Below are 9491 nucleotides of genomic sequence, written 5' to 3'. Positions count from 1 at the left end.
ATTACAAAATAGGACTAGGAAACATTCTGAGCCTTGGTTTAAGAGGGGTATTTGGTAACACAACTCTGCACTAACCAGACACTCAGAAAGTACCAGATGTAAACAATTACTCCTGTACAGTGAGCTCTTCCAAAGAAGCTGAATCAGGTTGAAACTAAAATCCAGTTCAGGACATCCAGTACAGAACTGTCTCCTTCCTTTCATCTCTGGAAAGAAAGGTCATTTGAAAAACATTTCAACCCTCTTCAGTATTCCGATATTTTACACAAGAGTATTCTATAATCCCCATGCTATTCCAAAACCACTAATCCTTAAAGTTCCGATGTGGCCATTGGCAAGTGGCTTCACTGAACAAAAGTCATAAACCATCATGATTTCGTGGTCCAATTCAGCACCTCCACACTCAGTTCCTTAATTCCTTCCTGGAAGATGTTCACAACTAGCCCTGAATCCAAATCACCACATTCTACTAACTTTAAAGTTTGTATCCATTCACATTCTATTCTAATCTTCAATATTAACATGTTTTGTGAACCTCTGCAATAAGAAAAGGAGAGCGCTGTGACTGCTGGACTTAGAGAAAAGTTAATAAGTTGAATTTGTGCACACCCATGGGTAAAGGCACTGCTCTCTTTGACCTGAGTGAACCTCCTGTCCTAATGCTGTATGTTCTGGAGAGCACATGCTTAGTCCTACTGGCCATGCTCATTCCAAGGCAATAAACTTTTGGAATCAAATATGTTCATGGGTTTTTTTGTGTGTGTTTCCCTCAAAAGACTGAACTCTGGGTATCTGGAATCTTGGAATTGCTCCTCCAGTCAAGAAAGCCAGTTTCCAAGATCAGAACAGATCTGTCTACCAAGTACCTACTTAAAGTAGAGTCCAGTAGTCATCTCCTCAACCCAGGTCAGAAAGGGTGGCTGTGTTTAGGTATTCTGGACACAGCTTTGAAGTGTGACCTGGAGTATAGACATCCATATGATAAGATCTCTCAGCAGAGGAGGGTTCTGGTATGGAAAGGGGGAGAGGAAGAGTAGAAGGCAGGGAATAAAAATAAGTACCCCCAAAATAGACCATTTAACACAGAACTCTCAAAAGTCTGAGAATTCTAAATTCACACCCAACCTCCAAGGTCAATATAATGATCAATCTGTTAAGGTAAAATTGTACTTAGCAGATTTCTCACACAAGCTATAAATCCTTTTTATTTTTTATTTTTTTGGATTTTTGGGTCACACCTGGGAATACTCAGAAGATTTTCCTATCTTCGCACTCAGGAAGTACTCCAGGAAGTGCTCAGGTAGTTGGGGATTGAACCTGGGTCAGTCGCATGCAAGGCAAATGCTCTACTGGCTGTACTATCGCACCCACCCCGTGCTATCATCTTTTTAAATAAAGGCCAGCCCCAGAGGCACTCAGGGTTCCCTATACCCATTCCTTGCAATACTTTGCTAAGTCGGGTTACCTGACAATTAAGGCCTTGGGACCAGTATTGCTCAGATAGCCATGCAGTGCTAGAAATCAAACCCAAGGTTTCACACATGCTAGTCATGTGCTCTACCATTAACTCTATTTCCTAAAACAAGTTATAATTTTTTCATATCTGTACATATGTTTTGTGTATCTTAATTTGCACATTTTAAATTCATTTTCTGGAGATAAATAGGGAACACTGAATGGGTATTTGATTATATTTTATTATCTTTAAATAAATGTCCACTCTTGTCACTATTATTCAATATAATATTGGGAGACCTAATCAGAGCAATTAAAAAATAAAAAGAAATAAAAAGAATCCAAACTGTCAAGGAAAATAAGACAATCATAATTGTAAAGAAGGGGCTGGACTCCTGTAACAGTGTTGCAAGATGGCAGCCACATGGGGTCTGGTGTAAAATTCCTTATAATTTCAATTATTGGAAGAACCTGAAGAAGGCCAGAAAGGAGTAGAAGACGGCACAATTATCTGGGATGAAGGAGATGATCAAGATATGACATTTACAAGATGGACAGGAATGCCCATCATTCACTGGGTTTCCAAGAATGAGTCACAAAAACTGAAAATACAGGCTTAAATTAGAATGTCGACCTAAATACCCAGAAGCATGTCTCTGTTGCAAGATCTATAACAAAAATTAATATGAATGAAATTAATAAGTTCTAATGGAGTTAATGGAGTGGTAGATCCAAGCTCAATATCAGTGCTAGCAAAGTGGCAGAATTCCTACAGTATCAAAGTTGTCCGACAAGAACTTTGGCTCTTCATGATGTCTAAAGAAAATATGAGGGCTGGAGCAATAGCACAGTGGGTAGGGCGTTTGCCTTGCATGTGGCTGAACCGGGTTCGACTTCCAGCATCCCATATGGTCCCCTGAGCACTTCCAGGAGTAATTCCTGAGTGCAAAGCCAGGAGTAACCCCTGTGCATCGCCGGGTGTTACCCAAAAAGAAAAAATATATATATATATATATATATCACCCTCAATGACCAGAATTTAAGTGTTACAGCAATTAATCAAAATTAACCACCACACTCATTTGATTTAAGCAGTCATTATTTTTCCACAGTAGTCCATTTTGAGATTCATGTATTGATCTCAAAATACTGGAAGGCAGGGCTCACTGAAAGGCATTTTATCTTAAGATCCTGTACACGACACTAATATGTTGTCCACTTGAAATATATGTTTTACTATAACAAAGGAAAGAACAATTGTCATTTGCAGATGGAATAATAATATGCATAGAAAACCCTAAAGATTTTTAACTGAAAACTATTTGGAACAACAAATCAGTGAAGTAAAATAGTAGGCTATAAAAATATATGACACAGGGTTGGAGTGATAGCACAGCGGGTAGGGCATTTGCATTGCACGTGGCTGACCCGGGTTCAATTCCCAGCATCCCATATGGTCCCCTGAGCACTGCCAGGGGTAATTCCTGAGTGCAGAGCCAGGAGTAACCCCTGTGCATAGCCGGGTGTGACCCAAAAAGCAATATATATATATACATATATATGTATGTATGTATGTATGTATGTATATATATATAACATCTGTTGGATTTCTATACAAAAGCCAAAAGAAAAACAAATAAGAAAACAATCTATTTTCTTTTTTTTAAGCATTTATTATAGTTCATGTCACAAGATTCACCAAATCTGTTACTTTTGCTTACAATTTTTCAGGTTTCCTATGATTCTGTCATTTTCCTTTCTTTTATTTTATTTTTATTTTAATGAATCATCGTGAGATACATTTACAGACTTACAGACTTTCATGATTGCGTTTCAGTCAAACAACATTCAAGTACCCATCTCTCCACCAGTGACCATTCTCCACCCTCAATGTTCCCAATATTCCTCCCCCCACTCCCACTCCTTCCTACCTCCTGTCTCTGTGGCAGGCACAATCCCTCTTTCCCTCTTACTCTCTCTGTCCTTTTGAGAAACAATCTATCTTCAATTGCATCAAAGAATTAAGTGCCTAGGAGCAAAAGAGATGAAGATCTTGTCAAATTAAAACTATACTAAAGTTTTATTTTTAAAAAAACACAAATAAATGTAAAGACATTCTGTTATCATAGATTGTAAAGATTAACATTGTTTAAAAGGTCATCCTCCGGGGCTGGAGCAATAGCGCAGCGGGTAGGGCGTCTGCCTTGCATGCGGCCAACCCGGGTTCGATTCCCAGCATCCTATATGGTCCCCTGAGCACCGTCAGGAGTGATTCCTAAGTGCAGAGCCAGGAGTAACCCCTGTGCATTGCCGGGTGTGACCCAAAGAACAAAAAAGCAAAAAAATAAAAAATAAAAATAAATAAATAAAAGGTTCGGAGAGCCCGGCAAGCTACCGAGAGTATTCGATATGCCAGACACAGTAACAACAAAGTCTCCAATGGAGACATTACTGGGCCCGCTCAAGCAAATCGACGATCAACGGGAGGGCCTTTACCTTACCTTTACCTTAAATAAAAGGTCATCCTGCAGAGTTCTATGCTATTCCTATCAAAATTTCAATGGCATTCTTCAAGAAAAATACAAGTGTTACTGAAATTTGTATGAAACAATAGAAGACCCTGAAATGCAAAAGCAATCCCGAGAGGAAAAGACAAAAAAAATGGTGGCATCATGTACCCTGTCTTCAAACTTACAACAAAGCTATAGTGAAAACAGTATAGAATTTAAATAAAATAAATGCATAGATAAATGAAACAGAAATGAGAATCCAGAAATAAAACCACACATATGTAGATGGATAGATAATTTACAATGAAAAGACAAAAGTAAAATATATCATTTCTTTTGTAGTGCAGAAACTTGTTAGTTGATGTAATCCCACTGGCTTATTTTATTAACTTCTTTGCCTGTGGGGTTATATTTTGAAGACTTCTCTGAGGTAAAGATATTGGATAATCCCATCTATATTTTCCTCAATACATTTTCTAGAAACATAATTTATATCAAGGTCTTTGCCAGAAATAAACTATCCATACAGAAAAAATGGATTTTTAAAATATTTACAATAACAATGATTCTAATAAAAACAATTTAAAAACACATATACATAATGCTTACAGGTGAGGGAGGGGCTTGGGTTTTGAACTCTCTTCCCCTGCACAGCCACGGGGAGAGAGAAACTTGCATGCAGCAACTTTGGCCATTTGTGGAGGACGTATAACGTGCTTTGGACAACTTGGCAGGCTACTGAATGTAACCTGCCCACACGGCAGAGTCTGGCAAACTCCCCGTGGCGTACCCAATATGCCAAATACCAGTAACAATGATGGGTCTCATTCTCCTAACTCTGAAAGAGCCTTGAATGTGGCACTTTTTTAAAAAAAAATCTCAGGGCTGGGACGAAGGAGACGTTACTGGGGCCTGCTCGAGGCAATCGACGATTAACAGGATGGTCGTGATCGTGATCATATACATAATGAAGTGCAATTTAGCTATTTTTATAAAAGGATCAAATGAAGACTGGAGGTATAACAGTGGGGAGGGTACTTGCCTTGCAAGTAGCTGTCATGGGTTTGATTCCTAGCACCTCATATGGTCCCCTGAGTACCACGAGTAATGACCCCTGAGCACAGAGCCCTGGCGTCAGTCTTGAGAACCACCAGTTGTGGCCCCAAGACTCCCAAAAATAAGAAATGAGTTTTAAATAATAGTAATAATTTTAAATTCCCTATTCAGAAGATGTGTATAACTAGTCAGAATTTAATGCTTATCTCCATATTTCTCTCCAAAGAACAATATACACCAATCATTTTATTGTGAAGGATGAAGAATCCTTAACAAAAAACCTAGCTGTCAGAATCTACATGCATACAAGTATTGTCAATAATGAAACTGAGGGTCTACAGCATATATATATATATATATATATATATATATATATATATTACTGTGTGATGCTGAGCCTTAGGGATCACCTGTTACTCTATTTGAATCAGTTTAAAGCATTTTAGTGGCCATGCAATTCCACTTTCTTTTTTTTTCTTTTTTTGTTATATTTATTTATTGAATCACTGTGTGAAAAGTTACAAAGTCTCAGTCATACAATGATCAAACACCTTTCCCTTCACCAGTACTTATATTTCACCACCAAGAACCCCAATATACCCCCCTCCCACCCCTCCCAATACCTGTGAGACAGATGATTTCTACATAACTCTCTCTCTCTACTTTGGTTACATTCATTATTTCAACAAAAGATGCACCATTATTGTTTAGAATTCCCCCCCCCCAACAATCAGAACTGCTGAAAAGGCATTGTGAAATAATTTGTTTTCTGTAGATGGTTATGAGAACCATTTGACTTTGGATTTCTGATATTTTACTAGTTAAGTCTGGAAGGATTTCTGCCAAGAGCTGGATAATTACGAGATTGGTTTCTGTGCGTCTGGTGTTATGGCCGTGCCAGAGAGCCGCTTTTGGGGGTCAACTCAGTAGGGCGAGAAGGATGAGCCGGTACTGCCCCCCTTCCCATGGGGTTGCAGTTGCCCAGTCAACCTGACTTTCCAATAAGCTCTGAGGTGGTAGCCACTTTGCTGCGGGGGGTTGGGGGGGGGGGGGCGAGCGGAAGGGAGCTACACCCTTTCCCTCCCAGGGAGGCATGGTGCCGTAGTTTAATGCATATTCCATTCACTTTTCTGTCATAAGCTGCCGGGCTCTGAATTAAGTCCTTTTGCCTCTGGAGCCATGGCCGGCCATTCCACTTTAGATAACCATCACAGACTATGCAACTCTTGCACCTCTATCCAATTCTTTTGGCCATTTAAAAATGACCAACCACAGCTGTTACAAGTTAGTGTTATCTAAAAACTATATAACGGTGCCAAGTTTAGGTCAGTAGAGCTGTGATTTTTCTCTTCATTATTCATAGCTTTGGCATATTCGTATCCTTGACAGACACACCCACATGTTTAGAGATATTTAGTCATAGTAAAGCCAGATAAACTCTTCTATGGAAGAACTATGGGTTCAAGGCTGATTCAAAGTGTTTGCCCACCCATCAGTGGACATTTTACACTCACTATTGCACAGTGGGTAAGACACTTCTCTTGCACGCACCAGACTCCCCAAGCCTGTCAGTAGTGATCCCTGAGCACAAAAAATAAAGTAAGTCCAGAGCACAAAAAATAAAGTAAGTCCAGAGCACAGCAGTGTGTGGCCCAAAAACAAAAACAACAACAAAATATGTCTTCCGTGTGAGCAAAACAGCCAGAATCCCCAACTCTTATAGGATCATGTCATCTAGAGCTAACAACTTAGGGCTCACTTACCCCTTCTACTTATTCTAGAAGGCAATTCACTGAGTTATCTTACTGGATACAGCTGTGGTCTCATTAGTACAGAAAAAATAACAAAAAGTAATATAGTTCTGGGGCTGGAGCGATAGCACAGTGAGTAGGGCGTTTACTTTGCATGCAGCTGACCCGGGTTCGATTCCCAGCATCCCATATGGTCCCCTGAGCACTGCCAAAAGTAATTCCTGAGCACAGAGCCAAGAGTAACCTCTGTGCATCGCCAGGTGTGATGCAGAAAGCAAAAATAAGTGAATAAACAAATAAATAATATAGTTCTAGTAGAGTATCATAGTTTTGTTGACTATCCAGTAGCTGTAGGAGCACACTGCAGATAAAAAACCAACTCTTATGGTTTGACCATCACTTTCTCAAGACTAGCACTGACATACCCCTAGTCCTAAAAGCCCTTTCCTATGAAAAACGGAGAAGTTGATCCCTCCTAGAGCCTTGTCTTGGACAAGGCAACTGAAATTTAAGGCAAAAAGCAGAGGTTTCAAAAAAAAAGAGGTTTACCTTTGCCATTTAACAGTAAAATATGACACATTTAACCTCTGATACCCCATTTCCTTTATTTGTAATTTAAGGATAATTGCTCCCTTGAATTTTTGAGAATTTAATGAGAAACTGATAAGTTCTTGGGAAAGTGTCTGGCATAAAGGAGTTACTCAGCAAAAGGTAGGTGTTATTACAGGAACTCTAAACTCAAATGATGACTATATATATGCAACTTTGTCTAGACAGGGTTTTTTTAAGTTCTTTTAAGGGATGGCGTATATCTATCATTGTGATTTGGGGTTTTTTTAAAAAAGTCAGTTCATTTGATGGAATTTATTTGTCAAAAAGCCACATTGACTCATGCCCAATTGTTGTAAGATCAAAGACTTTCAGGACCCTTCTAAAAGTAACATTTAAATCATCTTTGCTAAAGCAAGTACTTAAGGTATTGTCTAATACTTATATAAGCATTTTTCTTTCAATGGAATTTTAGGAAAAAGGAGGTAACCTGGAAAATTGCACAAGATGCTCAATAGTCTCAGTTAAACAAAAATTCTACACTGACTTAGGTTTTTATCTAAGAAAAGCTATGATTTATAGTAAGTAAACTTTAAAATTATAATGGAATCAATATAAAAATTTATGGTTTAACTCATTTAAATTAAAAAAGCAATGATGAGTTTTTCATAATGCCCTGCTACAGAGGCAGGGTGGGATGGGGGGATGGGGGGTGGGAGGGATACTGGGATCCGTGGTGGTGGGAAATGGGCACTGGTGGAGGGATGGGTATTTGATCATTGTATAATTGAAACCCAAGCACAAAAATTTTTAAGTCTACAACTGTACCTCATGATGTCTCACTAATAAAATTAATTAATTTATTTATTAATTAAATTTTAAAAAGTTCCATTGAGTTTGATTTGGTATTGATATTACACAATCTATTATTTACTGTTGGTTATATTTGTGTAGAATCTTGTCCTCTATTTACTTAAATGAATGCAATTTAAGTGAATACTTGAATTTTAATTGCAGAAATAAACTTTAATTACAAAAACACAAAAAGATACATTTTGATTAATACTTAAGTTCAGTCTCTGAATATCCACCTTCTATTATAAAACACTAATCTAGAGTCTCAAGTATGGATATCAAGAGTGATTGATAACCTGCGTTCTATTTTTTCAAGCTAAATCCTTCCTCTTTCATTGAGTACTCAATTGAAAAAAAAGTTTTCAGATCTTACCAAAAGTGGTAACAAATCCTTACTGTATTTTTAAGAATCATCTTGTCCACAAGCCCATCATTTTTTCTGTTTATGACTTAGAATTCAAGCCAAGCTGTTAAAGGATTCTGAGAAGGAAATGAATTGCTCAGAGAAAGTGTGAAATCCCGTGTGTTACTAAAATCAAAGAACTGTCTTGATCAAAATTTTCTGAATACGTTGCAAGGGGATAATTTAGTTTCAAAACTCCCCACCCACATTGTTCTCTGAAGCATGCCTCAAAGTACCAACCCTCTAATTCCTTAGTATAAACTACAGGTTGGTTTCTTTTTTTCTCAATATGTGCCTTCTTTAAAGCCAAACATATAACATTCAATTTTGGAACATTACAGGAAATGTGATTTAAACTCTTCCCATTACTGCAATATAACCCCTCCCCCCCAAAAAATCCCCTCTCCATACTACCATCTTCCTTCTTAAATATTTTCCCTTGAAGTAGATATTCTTAATACTTTCAAAAATTATCAGCTGCTGCTTTTTTAATTCAGATATTTTTAATCTTTCATGCCATATCTTATTTGTTCTCTGCAACTAGAGTTTTGATAACTCTGGGCTCTATAAATGAGTACAGGTGATATTTTTCAAGAGCCACCTCAAGCATTTTCTGCCTGATCTCAGAAAGTTTGATCAAGTTTAAAATTGTATTGATAAAGTTTTGAATAAAAGCAATTCTCATCCAGGGATAAAGATAAGGCTCAAGTGGAAGAATACATGTGATACAAATATGAAGTCTTGGGTTCTATCCACAGCACTAACCCCACCTAAAAAAATCTTTCTCTTACTAAAATATTGTACTTATAATAGCACATTAGATCTGTCACATGGATAAATATTTACTAGTTGAATTTGTTGCTATGGTTATAAGCATATTATAATGGCTGATCTGCCTGATGAAGAATTTCT

General features: G+C 37.8%; 1 pseudogene; it reads left to right on the top strand.

The window, feature by feature from the left end:
- Positions 1-1868: 1868 nt before the first annotated feature.
- LOC130018635 (ubiquitin-conjugating enzyme E2 variant 1-like) lies at positions 1869-2514 on the top strand (annotated as a pseudogene).
- The last annotated feature ends 6977 nt before the right edge of the window (positions 2515-9491 follow it).

Source organism: Sorex fumeus, unplaced genomic scaffold (genome assembly GCF_029834395.1).
Source record: "Sorex fumeus unplaced genomic scaffold, SorFum_2.1 ptg000265l, whole genome shotgun sequence".
In the NCBI taxonomy this organism is placed as follows: domain Eukaryota; kingdom Metazoa; phylum Chordata; class Mammalia; order Eulipotyphla; family Soricidae; genus Sorex; species Sorex fumeus.
The sequence above is the reverse complement of the archived record's forward strand: the minus strand, read 5'-3'. Positions and strand labels throughout refer to the sequence as shown.